Source organism: Bombus vancouverensis, chromosome 18, assembly GCF_051014615.1.
Source record: "Bombus vancouverensis nearcticus chromosome 18, iyBomVanc1_principal, whole genome shotgun sequence".
Classification (NCBI taxonomy): Eukaryota; Metazoa; Arthropoda; class Insecta; order Hymenoptera; family Apidae; genus Bombus; species Bombus vancouverensis.
The window spans coordinates 1,106,736-1,122,101 of record NC_134928.1 but is presented as its reverse complement, the minus strand read 5'-3'; the positions used below and the strand labels follow the sequence as shown (position 1 = coordinate 1,122,101).

Genomic DNA, 15,366 nt, shown 5'->3' with positions numbered 1-15,366 from the left:
CTTCCTCTGGGTTCTTCGTTGTTTGGTTTACTCGAGGTGGAATCTTTCCTTGGCTGGCGAATGGAAAATTTCGAGAGTAGCATTTTTCGGCTGTGTGTCCAATTCGTAAACACTTTGGACACTTCGGTTTCATGCGGTCGTCTAATGGTCGGCTAGGTAGCTGAGCAAAAGTTTGTGGCTGTGAATTGGTAGTAGTTCGCTTGGATACTAATGTAGTGTTGTGAGATTGATTCTTTGGGCGGTTGGCGACACGATTTGCTTCTCGTAACCATTGTTCTCTATCAGCTGCTAGTTGTTGGGCAAGGTTCAGGTTCTTTGGATCGCTAGATACCACCATCTGTCCTATCTCGTATCGTAAGTTGAGCAAATATGTTTTAAGTGCTTCGCGTTCTTCAATATCTATAGCTACGCGTCGTTCTGTTGGTGTGCGGTTTTCGTTTTGGACTGCATAATTTAATTCGTTTAGCTGTTGTCGGAATCTGGAGTTAAAAGATTGTACACTTTCTGTTGCCCCTTGTTTTAAATTCTTTAATTTGACCCTACAGTTGCTAATAGTTGTTGGTGTTAATACGTGTTGTCCTAAGCATGAATATAAGTCTTCGAACGAGTTGATTTTTAGATATCGTATGTTTCGTTTCGCGTTGTCGGTAATCTTTTCGATCAGTATGAGATCTAATAATAGCTCTCTGTCACTTGCCTTGCACCTAGCTCTTGCCTTGCGGACCGATAAGATGAAATCTTCAACGCCTACGTCATCTCGACCTCGTAGTGTCTCGATAGTTCGTATGGCCTTATATGCCTCGAGCCCTCGATCTTCGTTGTAGTTGTTTATTGGTTTAATCGCGGCGCGGCTAGATGCGGCTCGTGGTCTTTGTGACGTGTTCGGTCCGTCAGTTTCGTCATCCGTTACGTTATCAGCAGCGGTTTCTAAATGGGTGTTTATTTGCGACTGGTCAGTCTCGGTGTCGTATTTTATTTCCATGGTTTTTGCAAGATCGCGTATTTCTTTAGAGCGATTTCTATCGCTAGTTTCCGCAAATTCTTTTATGTTTTTAATGTTTTGATCGGTGCTGTTTCTAAAGCTTCTAAACTCGTGAGTTAGGCTTTCAAATTGTTCAATCAGGGTAGCGATTAGTTCGTTTTGTTTAGCGGTACTCTTGTCAGTTGGGTTCATGCTGAGAAATATGACACTTTCGGCGGAAGAAGAGTCACTATCTTCAGAACGTATTTCAGGTTTACGGTTTCGACAATGTACGAAAGCCAGCTTACCGAGATTCTTTGCAGATCCTTCTTTTGATCAAGGAGGTGACCGTGGTCCTTCGCTGTAGAATCCGTAGAGTTCCCTTTGAAGTTTCCTCTTGATGCGATGAATGGATCCTGGCGGGATCGCCAATTTTGTCACGTCGATTCGGGGTAATTTCACGTTCCGCAAGCAAGGTGAGAGATTCGTACTTCAATTTTGATTGTTATTAGAAAATTTATTAAACACTAACAGAGTAACGATACAGAATGGTCAAACAGCACAGAAAAGAATGTCCAGTACTGACTTGAGAGGTACCTTTTTATATCAAGGACTTGGTTCCTGTGGAGGGGTTATCGCTGGATGCCGGTCACATAGGGTTTCTATTACTGTTTAGTCGCTATTTTGCTGGCCAAGGTATGTGAGATATAATCATCCTTTCGCTGCGTTCTCACGACCACCGTGACAGAACAAAGGTACAGTAACTTAATCGATCAATACTTAACTAGCAAAAAATTAAATATCTTTCTTAAATATATTCTATATAAAATTAATATAATCTGTAACTCTGTATAAAAAGAAGCTTAATTTAAAAAACCAGTATATTTGCTGAAAATGAAACAAATAAAAGAATTAAAAGCACAATAAGAGGACTGTCCTCGCATATTCAGAAATGATGGAATGTGAACCGTGCAACTACGAAGTTAATTGGTATTCGGTGGCTTCATATTTCCTGCTTCTCTGGGTTAGGTTGCCAAATGCTGATATATCCAGCGGCATTCAATATGACCACTGGACCACTGCACTGGTCATTACTTCAGCGTTTCAGAGCGAATGATAATCAATCATACGTTGCCTGCATATCACCGGCTCGTGTTCCTTAAGCAAGTTACGTCGCATGGGGACATACACAGTTGACCAATCCCTGGGGAAAGATTCTTTACGATTTGGAAACTCAAGAGAATATGGCAGTCACGATATCAAAAAAAAAAAAAAAAAATTTCAACAAATAAATAAAAAAAAGAAAAAGTCACCGATATCGGTAATTTACAGCTTAAAATTAAAAGCGAGAGATCCATGATGTAATTAATTTTTAGTCTCGTTAATTTATCGATTTAGCCATCTTCCTCTGTATTTGTTGAATTTATTAGTAAGCATTACTTATTACTTCGTATGTTTCTTTTTTCTATCAGATCTAAAAGTTGTTGAGGAAGTAAGGGCTCAGATACCTACATTTTCTCAGAGACGTACAGATTTGTACGACACTGTCTGTAAGAAGGAGTAACTCTGCACTAAAACAGAAAATGTTTTTTTATAATATTTCTACTACGATATCCTTTTTTTGTGGATTATTACTAATTTCTTATCATTTGTACTAAATGAATGACTCAATTAAGAAAACCAAAACGTTATAAATAATAATCTGTATATCTTGTGTATCAACATGTAATTGGATATTATAATAATATAGGAATGCTATAATAATATAGGATAATAATATAGAAGAATAATAATATAGAAAAAAATACATGCTTTTAAACACCTTTAATATCGATCACATAAATTGTTATAATTCACAATGATTACGCATACATAAAAGACCCCTTGATAGTAAAATTTACGATCAAAAGGCAATTACGTATCGTTTAACAACATTTAATTTATAACACCTTTTAAACATTTAGACAGATTAACACATAACACTTCTTATATATAAACATCAATTCGAAGTTATCAGCTTGGAGAAATTGGTCGATTAATACCTGTAGATTGTCTGTCTCGATGAAAGACTTAAAGAGAGCGAAAACATGATAATGCCGCTAATATAATATTCCTTCTTTCTTGTATCTGTCTGCCTCTCAGGTCGTTTTACTAATTACAATAAGTAATTTCGACTTCTTTGCGCTCTCTTTTAACGCATTCGAGACCGAAAGAAATTCATATCAGTCAGTAGGCAAGGGTATAATATACATATTTTATATATAACTTATGTAGTAATGTATATATCATGTTAATTTCATATTTTTTTCAATATAGAATTATTATATATATATATAACTGTACATAATACATTATACAATAACATAGTATATAATTTTATACTTTAAAAATATGAGGCATACTATTTAAGATTGTCATCGATTTAAAATCAAAGTATGAAAAGGATACCCTGGAGAAAGTAAAACACAGAATCATTCTAACTAAACATTCAGATCGTACCGACACCTAGGTATCGTCTTACAATTAAATCTCGGTCTCGAATGGATTATAATGAAATACATACTTGCAGCTTCAACATCTTCAATATCGAGGAGATTCAAACTTTACAAATAAATGTAAATTGCGATGTAAAACAAAGCGATGTAAAAAGGGAAAAAGGAGGAAAGAAGGAACAGGGAAGCAAAGAGAAGAAACGAATTTTTCATTTTCTCTTGCCAGGAATATAAGATGCTAAGTAATCTTCCTAAGTAATCTCCTCCAGCTTTTTCTAGTTTGATCAATAATTATTAGTACATGTTAGGAAAACAAATAGAATTTTTGTTCTCAAGCGAGGTATAATTTAAATTTTGTATGTACACAAAAATGTTAAATATCTGTAATAAACATGGTATAATCAATTTTTTTACATAAAATTATATTATATAGGCTATTGTTATTTCAACATTTTAAATTGGATGAAGAAAAAAAATGACGCAAATAAAACGTAGGACATTTTAATTAAAGAGACTAATATAGAGATTTATCTACTTAACTGTGATTAAATCATCTCCACTTAACGCTCTACCTCTTCTATTAATTATGCTTCGTTAAACTATGATTACAGAGGATGGGTTTTTTGATAAAATGACATTCTGACAAATATATATAGATCGATATATATAGATATAGATAGACAAATATATAGATTCTTACAACAGTAGTTATGAATGAACAGTAGTTATTGTATCAATTCCGTTCTTCGGAAGCTTCATTTGTGAAAAGACAATTCGCCAGAATATGGATTCACTGTAGTTATAGCTATAGGATTTCAATCTAGTTGACAGACTTGCTTTACGTAGAGAATATCTGTCTCTTGCTCTACCTTATCGCGATTCTCTCCTCATCTTATACGCTTTGTCGAGCAAAGTAATATTGGCATATATCTCGGCTCTGGTTACAATCATTAGTTTCCGCCTAAACGGTTAGAATCGCATAGCTCGCGCTCTACTCTCGTTTATTCAACATTCAGGCCATATGGTCGCATGCGACGAGTTTTATGTTAATTCCGACCGATTACAATACCTTTCTTTCGTTTACAAGGAACGACGAGACTGGCAGTTGCGTGATTTACAATGCAAAAGCCGCGATATCTGCACGATAACCTAACCTCAACCGATTTTGTTGTACTATTCTTATGTGGACTTTGTTTGTACCACTTTCGTAACAAAAATAGAATACGTAGAACACAGCATTCCGTTATGCGATATTGTCGATTCCTAACATCCGAAAAATCAGAGATAATTTTTTCCCTACAGTTGTACATTTGTGTGAAAAATTACGAACGTAAAGTTCTTTGGTGCATGCACAGTCCTCCCCTCCCCTGCATTTGCGTGGACATGCTAGAAAGATTCACTTTTCCACGGTGAAACTGTATGTATTATAATTTCATTTTTACAAAGGTCGAACATCTTACTATGCATAAATTTAATATTAATATAAGCAGGTTTCGTGTTAAGTATTACATCTGACGTATAAGCACACGTGTGTACGAGCCTTGGTTTTAAATGTCTTATAGTAGACACCGAAAAGATTATTCAGTTGCATATCTGACTCAACATCAATATTTTACTAGGAGATAACATGTTAAGAACACGTTGGTGGATGGCATGGGAGATGATGAATGAAGACATACTTCTGTGAGATACATAAAATAGTAGTCAGAACGTATTTTGGCGCTTGGGGACAGCAACAGCTTTTTTTTTTTTTTTATTTATTTGTTGGAATTACAATCAATTCTCGCGTTGAGAATTTTCAGTAATTTTTCTGGCGTGGTGCAGTGACATGGCTGTTTATTTACAATAAGTTAATACTTATTATAGATAGGTATAATTTATAAGTATTATAAGTAAGTGCATATGCTTAATTTGGATAATTAAATGAATCTAACGTTTAGGTCCAGCGGGTAGTGCCTCTTCAGCCTGCGAATCTGGTCCGTCGTATCGAGTAGTCCAGTGATTAGGGGGTTTCGGTGTTTCTTGACTCTTTTGCTATATCTGTCGCTATATTTTGCTATTTCCTCTTTGACTGTAGGTATCTTGAGGTCACGATGGATGGTTTCGTTGGTAACATACCAAGGTGCGTCTATTAAGGCTCTTAGCGTTTTCGATTGGAATCGTTGTAGTATTTCGATGTTGGGGTTACTTGGACAGCAACAGCTGGTGATACTGTCATACACCTCCATTTATAAACTTTCGAAAATCGATGTGACCTTCAAACTTTAGTGTATTCTGTTTCACAGCACAAAATGTTTCCGAAACGTACGTTTATTGTTACAATAAACTTGACTAGTGGCTCTGAAATACTATCTGTTTCTTCGACCAATGTTTCTTCGACCAATCGCGGGGAGACGTAATCGCAAGAAGAGACGTCAACGGGGGTCGTAAATCCCCGTTACGATTATAACAATCGACACCACGAATTAATCGATCCCCCGATTTCCGTTGAGATAATAGGGGTGATTGAGGTTGTATAACCCTGTGATTCACAGAGTTATAAATTATATGCTTCCAACACTTAGATTACACTGACGTAGAGAAATAAATAATTAACAACTTGTCGCACGAAGCTAAGATAGATATGTGCGTTAGAGCAGGGCTCTTATAATTGGATTCAATGTATTAGTGGACATAGCACTATGAGATATTTAGGAGAGGAAATGTATGCTCGACAATACCGAGACCGACTCTCGCGTTATGCTTAGACTGCCCCGCTGGGCATTAGCGTATACTTAGTAGTTGACTTTTCCAACGATGTAGAAGAAGTGAAGTTGAGTGACGGTGCTGTGTCGGAGGAAAGCTAAGGATGGGTGTGTCTAGCGCACGGGACCATCGGATTTGTTGGTGCCGATGTTAGTTAAGAGAGTGAGGGAAACAGGTTTCGCTGTTAATTGGTTAACCGAAGGGTCTTAACCGCCCTCGAGAGACAGTGGTTAGTGGGAGGAAAGTTGCAGCGCACGTGAGAAAACTAACTTTCCCTTGTCCCGCCGTGGTAGACAATAGTCTTTAGAAATTCTTCGGGCACAGATGCTTGTTTGTTTTGAAGGACCTTAGCAGGCAAGTGACTCGGGTTTATGACGGGTGCTTAAGGATATTGAGGGTACGCCGTACGGAAAAGCGGACATCTGGTGTCCGTCTGGCCCGCGGTGTGTGACCTGGGCCAGGCAGAGAGGCCCGGCGTAACACTATCCTTGAAAAAACAATGGGGAAATTGGAGCAAAAAAAAAGAAGGAAATAAACAAAGACCTTGTTGGTTCGTAAAAATAAAATATGCTACAGGAAAAACTTTTTCCAACGGATTGAGATGCGACAAGCTTTAAAAGCTATGACGCGAATCGAGCGTTTGTCTATGTTTCGATCGTTCGCGGAGAGACGCGATCGCGAGATAGCACGTCAACGAGAGTTGTAAGTTCCCGTTACGATTAAATAATCGACGCCACGAACTGATCGATTCCCTTATTTCGATTAGGATAATAAGGGTAGTTCAATGAATTCCACAGAATTAACACAAATAAATTAACGTTTATTTTAACAAATTATCAACTAGGAAGACATAAAGAGAACAACAAAAAGAAATGTAACTACGTAATGCGCGATATAAGATATGTGTTGACGGTTCGGCTTCTCGAAACGTTCTGCACGCCTTTCGATTTTTTCCGTTTTTTCTGGAAGGCGACCCCCACTACGTTCGGATCACGCCACATTCTTTTACGCCAGGTAAAATAACGGCCACGAATCGACGTTTCTGGAGGTCGCCCTGCTTAATGAACCATGCGCTTGCCACTACAACGTTTGTTTGTCGGCAGCCGCGACGATCCGTCTGCGACATTATAGTGCCGCGACCGACAGTTAAGAATATGATCTATGGCAAGCCGCATGGCGTAACAGTCTACAAGAGCGCATTTTCGGTGGATATATATGTCGGAATGACATTGGGGATAGGGTTGTCGGTGTTTGAGGAGTCTTCATTGAAGGTAGCCATCGTTGCGGTGTAACGAAGATACGATTTATTGACACAGGTATGAATAACACAGGTTTGACAATCTACCACGGCGGTGAGACGTCCGCGACACTAGTGACAGTAGTCTCCGGTTCAATAACGAATCCGCGGCCAACGGGATGACAGATGGGCGTTCTCGCTGAATCTAAGTCTGACTCGTAAAAATAATTGCTGAGCGTAAAGGCGTTACTCTTTGGTCGACGGGAGCGCGTAAAAGAATGCCCGTCCCGTCCCGATGATGCCACAGAGGAAAACTATAATGGGGTGTGTCTAAGGACACGAGATCATCGGATTCGTCGAGGAAAGCCTTCGTTTAGGAAGTAAGGGAAATTGACGTTGCTGCTAATTGGTCAATCTCCATATCGATGGTTAGAAAAAGATGCTAGCCGCCCTCGAGGGAAAGTTGCTAGTGGGAGACGCCGCTCGTTGAAAAATATGTCTCCCCTATCTTCCCGTAGTTGGGACAAAGACTGTTTGTCTGTTTGAAGGACTTTAGTTAACTAAACCTTAAGATTTATAACGGGCCCTCGGGCTAGCCGAACATGTACTGCGGAGACGCATCGACATCTGGCAATCATCTTACTCGAAGAATAGGGTCTGCGTGTGGCGAGCCACGGGACAGAAACCGTTGGAATGTTTACTGTCGCGTGTCGCCACGAATATTTCTTTTAAGGAGAGCTATAGAATTACTCCATACCTTTGTTAGGCAAAGCGTTCATCCCTTGACCGCGGCTACGTTGGGCGACAGACTGTCACCTCGAGCCAAAGCTCACCGTCACTAATCTCGAACAATTACAATCGGATTGAATAACTACAATAGTTTAGTTACAGTTATAGTAGACTTTAGATTGCAATGTTGCGGGGCTATCCAAAGGTTCCGGTGTCCTTTCATCTCCGACATATAGATATACATGTATATGTGACGAAATATACTAAAGCAATATTGACCCTTTGTCGCTGAAAGTATCAAACTACAAAACTTCCTTTCAAATTTTCAGAATAAGGAAATCAGGATCATGATAAATAATTGGAACATAATTAAAAATAGTATATCTTCTCTATAAGATAATGAATACATTGGTTCATTTAATTTTTATGGATATTCAAACGCTTCTGTGAAATAAAACGTCAAGATTATAGAGTATAAAATTCATAGCTATGAAATAACTAAAACTCTGATGTATTATTAAAAATATACGTTAGGTTGTATGTAGTGATACATACAAAGATTACATGTACAAACCCATAATTAACACAATGCTACCGCAACCATTCTGCAATCTACCTTGCCCAAAACACTCTTCCAGTCACCTCCAAACTCTTCAATTCTCTCCACCTAACCACCCACAAACCATTCACAAACATGCAATTCTCGACAAAAGAAGAACTTATCGTCAGTTGTCCTTAACATCTCGTTCATTCATTTGGTCCCTATCCCCCTATTTCCTCCCACTGCGATGATCGCACTACATTTTTCCACGTCTCTATTCTATTCTCTGGATGATCTGAATTCTCGAGCAGTCGAGTGACGATTGATCTGTACAATTGATCGATTTCTTTTTACTACAGACATGCAAGAAATTCCGTGTTGGAGAGCGATGTTGCGAGTTCGAGTGCCTGGACCATCTGAAGAACGTTACCGGAACTGGTATAGTTTATGTCGTTGATGATAAGAATTCCTCCACGACTCAGCAACAAGAGCTACTCTGGGTGATGAGCTTAATGGTGCTGTTGCGGCTATTTTAATTTTTCAACAAGGATCCAGATGGCGCCGTTGACGAAATTCTTTCATTATAAACGTCAACGATCAACATCAGCCATCAGGGAACGAAGAAGGTACGCTGTAACGTGTCTGAGTAATAATACCTCGAGGAGTACATACAGTTATGTAATGAAGATTCGTATGTGAGTGTTTTTTTTCTTATTTCTTTTCCCTTTGTTTCATTTGAATGGATTTTTGTACTCAAAGAGCGAGGTAAGATTACGTCAGATACGTTTTTACATATGCTAAAAAAAATGGAAAATGATGATGATGAATCAATGACACGTAGAAAATTATAATCTATTGTATTGCTGTTATCTAATGGTGTTGTAGTTGACTGTATGGTGGATGTATCTAATGGTGTTGTAGTTGACTGTATGTTGTTCAATATTGCTATGAAACTCTTCTGATTCATTGTCACTTATACGAAGGATGGAAGTATACGAAATTGATAAAATTATTAATAATATTTACGAAGAGAAAGTAAACTGTTGGATATATGACAAAATAATTCTATTTTAAATAAGAGACTGGTCAGCGTGGTTATTTTGTTTACAAAATCAAACGAATTTAATGAATGTAATGGTAAGGAAGTAACTATAAGTGGCTGTTAAACTATTTTTATGCTTGAAAAGTAATTCGCAAAGTAATGTAAAGCAGTACTACTGAGTTGTACATAACCTCTTTCAGAATTTGTTCTTAACCTCTTGCTTCATAACTTCCTTAATTATACTCTTCAAACTTATTGACTACTTCGATGTTGTTACGAACAGAAACTGATAAAATATTAATCTTAAATATAGATTGAAATGAAAGCTTATCACGTAAATATATATATGTCGGAGATGAAATGAAAACCGGAGCCTTCCCTATGCAATTTTGAGGAAGCCTTTTAATGCTTTAGCCTAGATTTTATCATAACTGTAATTAAGTAATTGTCATCTGTAATTGTTTGACATTTGTGAAAAGCGAAAGTGGTTTCGAGGTGACAACTGGTCGCTGAACGTAGCCACGGTCACGGGATAAACGTTTTGCTTGATGAAGACAGAAATTGCCTAGTATCGGCGTTTGGATCTTTCTCGATGTTTCCAAAGAGTATATAACAAACTTTTGACAGATATTGCCTAGCAACAACGATTGGAACCTTCTCGATGTTTCCAGCGAGAATATAACAAACAAATGCAGTCGTATTACGAAAAAGATTTTAATCAGATATTCATTCGTGTGATCGCCTTGGAAAGTGATACATCGAGTAATTTTTCCGAGTGATTCAGCAAACGTATTTTTGTGTTATAAAATTGTTTAAAGTTTTCCCGTTGACCGTGGATTCGTTTGAACCCCGGATCATTGTTTATAGCGTAAATTAAATTCAATATTTGTAAATTTATCAATCGTTAATTTTCATTATTCGTTAAATTAGTAAATCGTAAGATATATTATTCGTTTCTTTTATTGTTCGATAAAACTTATTATTCTTTAATCTAATTAATAATTTAATTTATCATTTGTTAATCAATCATATCATTTACAAAATTCATTATTCATAATATTTTGTAAAACCTTGTTTATTCGTGTAAATATATTCTCTGTTTTGAAAAACAATGGCTAATTCAAATGAAGAAACATTACGTGATTCAAATCTTAATGATACCCCGACATATATATATATATATGTACTACTTACTCAAACTATGGATCACATAACCTATACAAAAAAAAAAAAAAATTATTGTACACTATAAAGCAAGAGGTTAGATCTTTAATCTGTTAAGAATTAAATTTTTTATTGTAACTGCGAAAATTATAAAAGTACCAAGCGAAGCAAGTACGGAATATATGCGGAATATGAATCGCTCAACGAACCAAAGAGCGGCTCAGTGACAAAATTAGTAAAGTAAAGACCACAAATATTACAACATTATATTCTACCACAAAATAATTCTCTATACAAAAAAGGTACACAACGAATCGATTTTTCACAACGATAAGAGTCAACAGAACCAATCAAGACCAGGCGAGACTCTCATAAGACAACGATATCAGAGGGATCAAATCAGCGACTTCAATCTATGTTACAGAGTATAGTTATCAAGAAAAATTGCTCTTTTCATGAAAAGTATGGTAATGATACTCTTATAATACATTGTATATCTGGCAGTCGGATGTGCCCGTGGCCATCGGAAATGTAAAGACGACGCTTTTAGAAAGTGATAGCGCCATCGCGTTTTAAAAAGGCGTTAGAAGAAGGACGGTTTCGCTATCCAAGGCGAATCGAAAAGTGTGCGTGTTGCGAGAATCAGAGTTGATCGAGACGTCGAAGCATAGAGTCGTTAGAATTGAGTTGCGAGTGTTGTCGAGTGTTAGAGTTGCTAGTGAGAGAGAGAGAGAGGGAGAGAGTTACCAAATAGTTGTCAAGTTATTTGTTGTAAATACGAGCGTTGCATTTAGTTTTCCTGTTAATCAAACATCGTTTCTCTGTCTAACTAATATCTGTATTTTCAATCCATTATTAATATATTCCGATATTACAAGTGGGGGCTCGTCCGGGATTGAATAAGACAGAGAAACGATACGATTTAACGGAGCTATTTGTGCGGGAGTAGAAAAGAATAGAATAAAATGGCAAACGTTGAAGACGAACGATTGTCGGGTGAAGAGGATTTGACGCTGGAGGAGCTGAGGAGTAAGCTCGCACAGATGAATCTGCCTATATCCGGTGCGAGATCAGTGCTGGTTGCCAGGTTGAACAGAGCGTGCAAACCTGGTCGATCTACTCCTAAGGATTCGAAGCGTGGCGAAGAACCAACAAAGCGAGATCTAAGAAGCAAGCAGAGAGCCGAACGCAGTCAAGAGGGAGAGGAAGACCTCGAGAAGCTGAGGACGAAAGAGCTGAGAGCGCGTCTCGTTAGCTTGGGGTTGAAGGTAACGGGAAGAAAATCCGAACTACGCGCGCGGCTACAGGCGGCCCTAGAAGGAGACGATGTATCGTCGGAAGAAGAGAGCTCCGACGAAAGTGAAGGCGAGGACGATAAACAAGGCGCGCGAGAATACAGGAGAGGCACGCGAGCGGTGTATCAGGACCGCGATGAGTATCAGCAGAAGTATATGCGTCGGTTCGATGTTGAGTCTTAAAGACGTGGAAGACTCATTAGAGAAATTCAGCGGTGATGATCTGCTGAGTGTAAATCAGTGGGTGGAAGACTTCGAGGAAATGGCAGAAGTGTGGGGTTGGTCAGACGCCCACATGGTGGCCTATGCTAAGAAATTACTCGCAGGCTCCGCTCAGGCCTTCGTACGACAAGAGCGATGCGCGAAGTTCTGGGCAAAGCTAAAAAAGGCGTTGAGGAATGAGTTTGAAAATGTAGTAAGCGACCAACAGATACATGGCGAGTTATCCCATAGAAAGAAGAAAGCAGATGAGAGTCTGCAACAATATATGTATCACATGTGCGGGATTGCAAAACAAGGAAGGGTTGATACGCAATCCTTGATAGACTACGTAATTCAAGGCATTCCCGACGAGGTCGCGAACAAGACTGTGCTATACGGAGCCAGGAATATCGAGCAATTAAAAGAGCGTTTCAGGCGCTACGAAGCGATAAAAAGAGATATGGAGATGAGGACGAAATTTGAGGAGCCGAAGAGTAACAGGGTAAAGCCGGTGGCGAAGCTGTCCGAAACCGAGAGGAACAAGGAACTCGGTCGATCTGGAGATGCGAGGAAGGCGCGATGCTACAATTGCGGTGATGCGGAGCACGTGTGCGCGGAGTGTCCGAGCAAGTCGAGAGGACCTAAATGCTTCAAATGTAGGGAGTACGGACACATCAAGTACGCATCAAGTTGCGACAATTTGGGTGAGTCCTCAAAAAAAGTTTACAGCGTGTTTCGGTCGTTACAAACAAGGCGTGGTAAGGATGTTAAGATGGAAAATTTCGAATTGAGCGCGTTGATAGACACCGGTAGTGAGCTGACTCTAATGCGAGCAAATCAGCATGTGAAAATCGGAGCGCCCAGATTAAGTCGGGAAATCGTTGGATTTCGCGGTGTCGGTTCCGGAAGGAATTTTACGCTCGGGAAATTTTCGACGAACATTATTATAGACAATGAGTCCTACTGTATAACCATACACGTAGTTTCAGACACAGTGATGCAACATTCGCTTATTATTGGCGCAGACTTTTTGGACACTGTTGAAATAGGTATAAAAGGGGGAGAATCTTTTATTAGTAGAATAAAGGACGAAAATCCCGATGAGTGTCCGGAAGTCCTCAAGATAGATGTAGAGACACAGGCGAGTGAGATAGATTTGTCACACGTTAAGGACATGCAACATAGGCTAAAAAGAGATTTGAAGAGAACCAAAGCATTGCTAAGAGACGCTCAAACGATGCTGGAGATATCGAAAGGTGACTCGACGGATAAAACAGCTTTACGACAGCTGAAGAACCAGTTAGAAGATGCAGAATGCGCTAGAGCAGTTGCAGTTAAAGCGAAACAGGCACTGGAGCAAGAACTGAATGAGACGCAGGCTTCGTTGCAGGAAGTACTGCGGCAACGTTCCGAAGCAGTAGATCGTATTAATGTAGCTAGTCGCGAACGAACTGAGCTACTGTCGCAATTGGAAGAAAATAAAGAAGAGTTAGCAGAAGTTTTGAAGAAGTATCGGGCAGCTGTGCAGCAAGTGTCGGAGGAACGGAGAATAGTGGCAAGACACGTGGTGATTGGTAAAGTGGACCACGAGATGGTGTCCTCGTCGGATTCTTGCGGCCAGCAGGAGGACTTAGCGAACATCACGAGGAGGAAGAATCTGGCTAAACAACAGCAACAGGATGTTGTTGATGATATTTGCGAATTTACTGAGAAGGATAGCGTTGCGAGTGTGAGGGTTGTTTCAAGTTTTCGAATAGACTCGAAGAGAGTGAATGCAAGGCGAACGAAAAGACAAGGGAAGTCGCACGCGCGGAATCCCTCCAATAATATCGATACGAAGATTCGATATACAGAGGATGTGGATGACGAGGACGACGATGGGATTGTCGAGGACACGATGAACGTGAAGACCTTCGAAAAAGAAGAGATCATAGTCTCGGTAGATGGTAAGTTGTTAACGTCTTCCATGTACGAACCGAGCCTACGAAAATGTCACGATGCTGCCACGACGATCAAAGCCCCTGACAAGAGTGAAATGGGTAAACAAAGAACGGAGAGGAAGATAGAGGAAGAGCGAAAGAGGAGCAGTAGCATCGAGGACGAACAGGCCGCGGTGTTCCAAGAGGAACGAGATCAGCTGCGTGCGGACGCAAAGAGACGGATTGAGGAGATCCAAATCCGAAACAAGCGGGCGTATAACAGGAGACGCAAGAAGGCGACAGCATACAGGACGGGAGATCTAGTGGCAATCGAGAGGATGCAGAGGGGTCCCGGGCTAAAGCTGCATCCGAAGTTTCTTGGACCGTATCGGGTGATAAAAGTCCTGCGAAATGACCGATACATAGTGCAGCGAGAGGGGGAGCACGAAGGGCCACGTACAACTTCCACGGCAGCCGATCACATGAAATGGTGGAATGCTGACGATAGTGATGTAAGTGCGAGCGGCGATGATGAGCACACCTGAGGGCAGATGTGATTGTCAGGAAAGGCCGATTGTAATATCGTAGAATAGCTTTGATTGGAGATCGGCTGAAAATAGAAAAACCGTGTACGTCGTGTTTCTGTGGTTCGTTTACATTTAAGAGTGCCTACGTGACTAAAGGCACGTAGTTGGTAGTTCTTACATAGGTATGAAGGAAACAATAGACAACGTTAGAAGAAGGACGGTTTCGCTATCCAAGGCGAATCGAAAAGTGTGCGTGTTGCGAGAATCAGAGTTGATCGAAACGTCGAAGCATAGAGTCGTTAGAATTGACTTGCGAGTGTTGTCGAGTGTTAGAGTTGCTAGTGAGAGAGAGAGAGAGAGAGAGAGAGAGAGAGAGAGAGAGAGTTACCAAATAGTTGTCAAGTTATTTGTTGTAAATACGAGCGTTGCATTTAGTTTTCCTGTTAATCAAACATCGTTTCTCTGTCTAACTAATATCTGTATTTTCAATCCATTATTAATAAATTATAATTA

The 15,366-nt window shown here is 39.6% G+C and overlaps 1 protein-coding gene across 1 annotated transcript in view; it reads left to right on the top strand.

Annotated features, from left to right (window-relative positions):
• The window catches only part of LOC143304038 (uncharacterized), a 75,628-nt gene that overhangs the window by 39,631 nt on the left and 20,631 nt on the right, over positions 1-15,366 (top strand). The window contains exon 4 of the mRNA XM_076626343.1: positions 9,065-9,331. The gene's annotated coding sequence lies outside the window, so the exon portion shown is untranslated. The remainder of the gene's footprint in view (positions 1-9,064; positions 9,332-15,366) is intronic.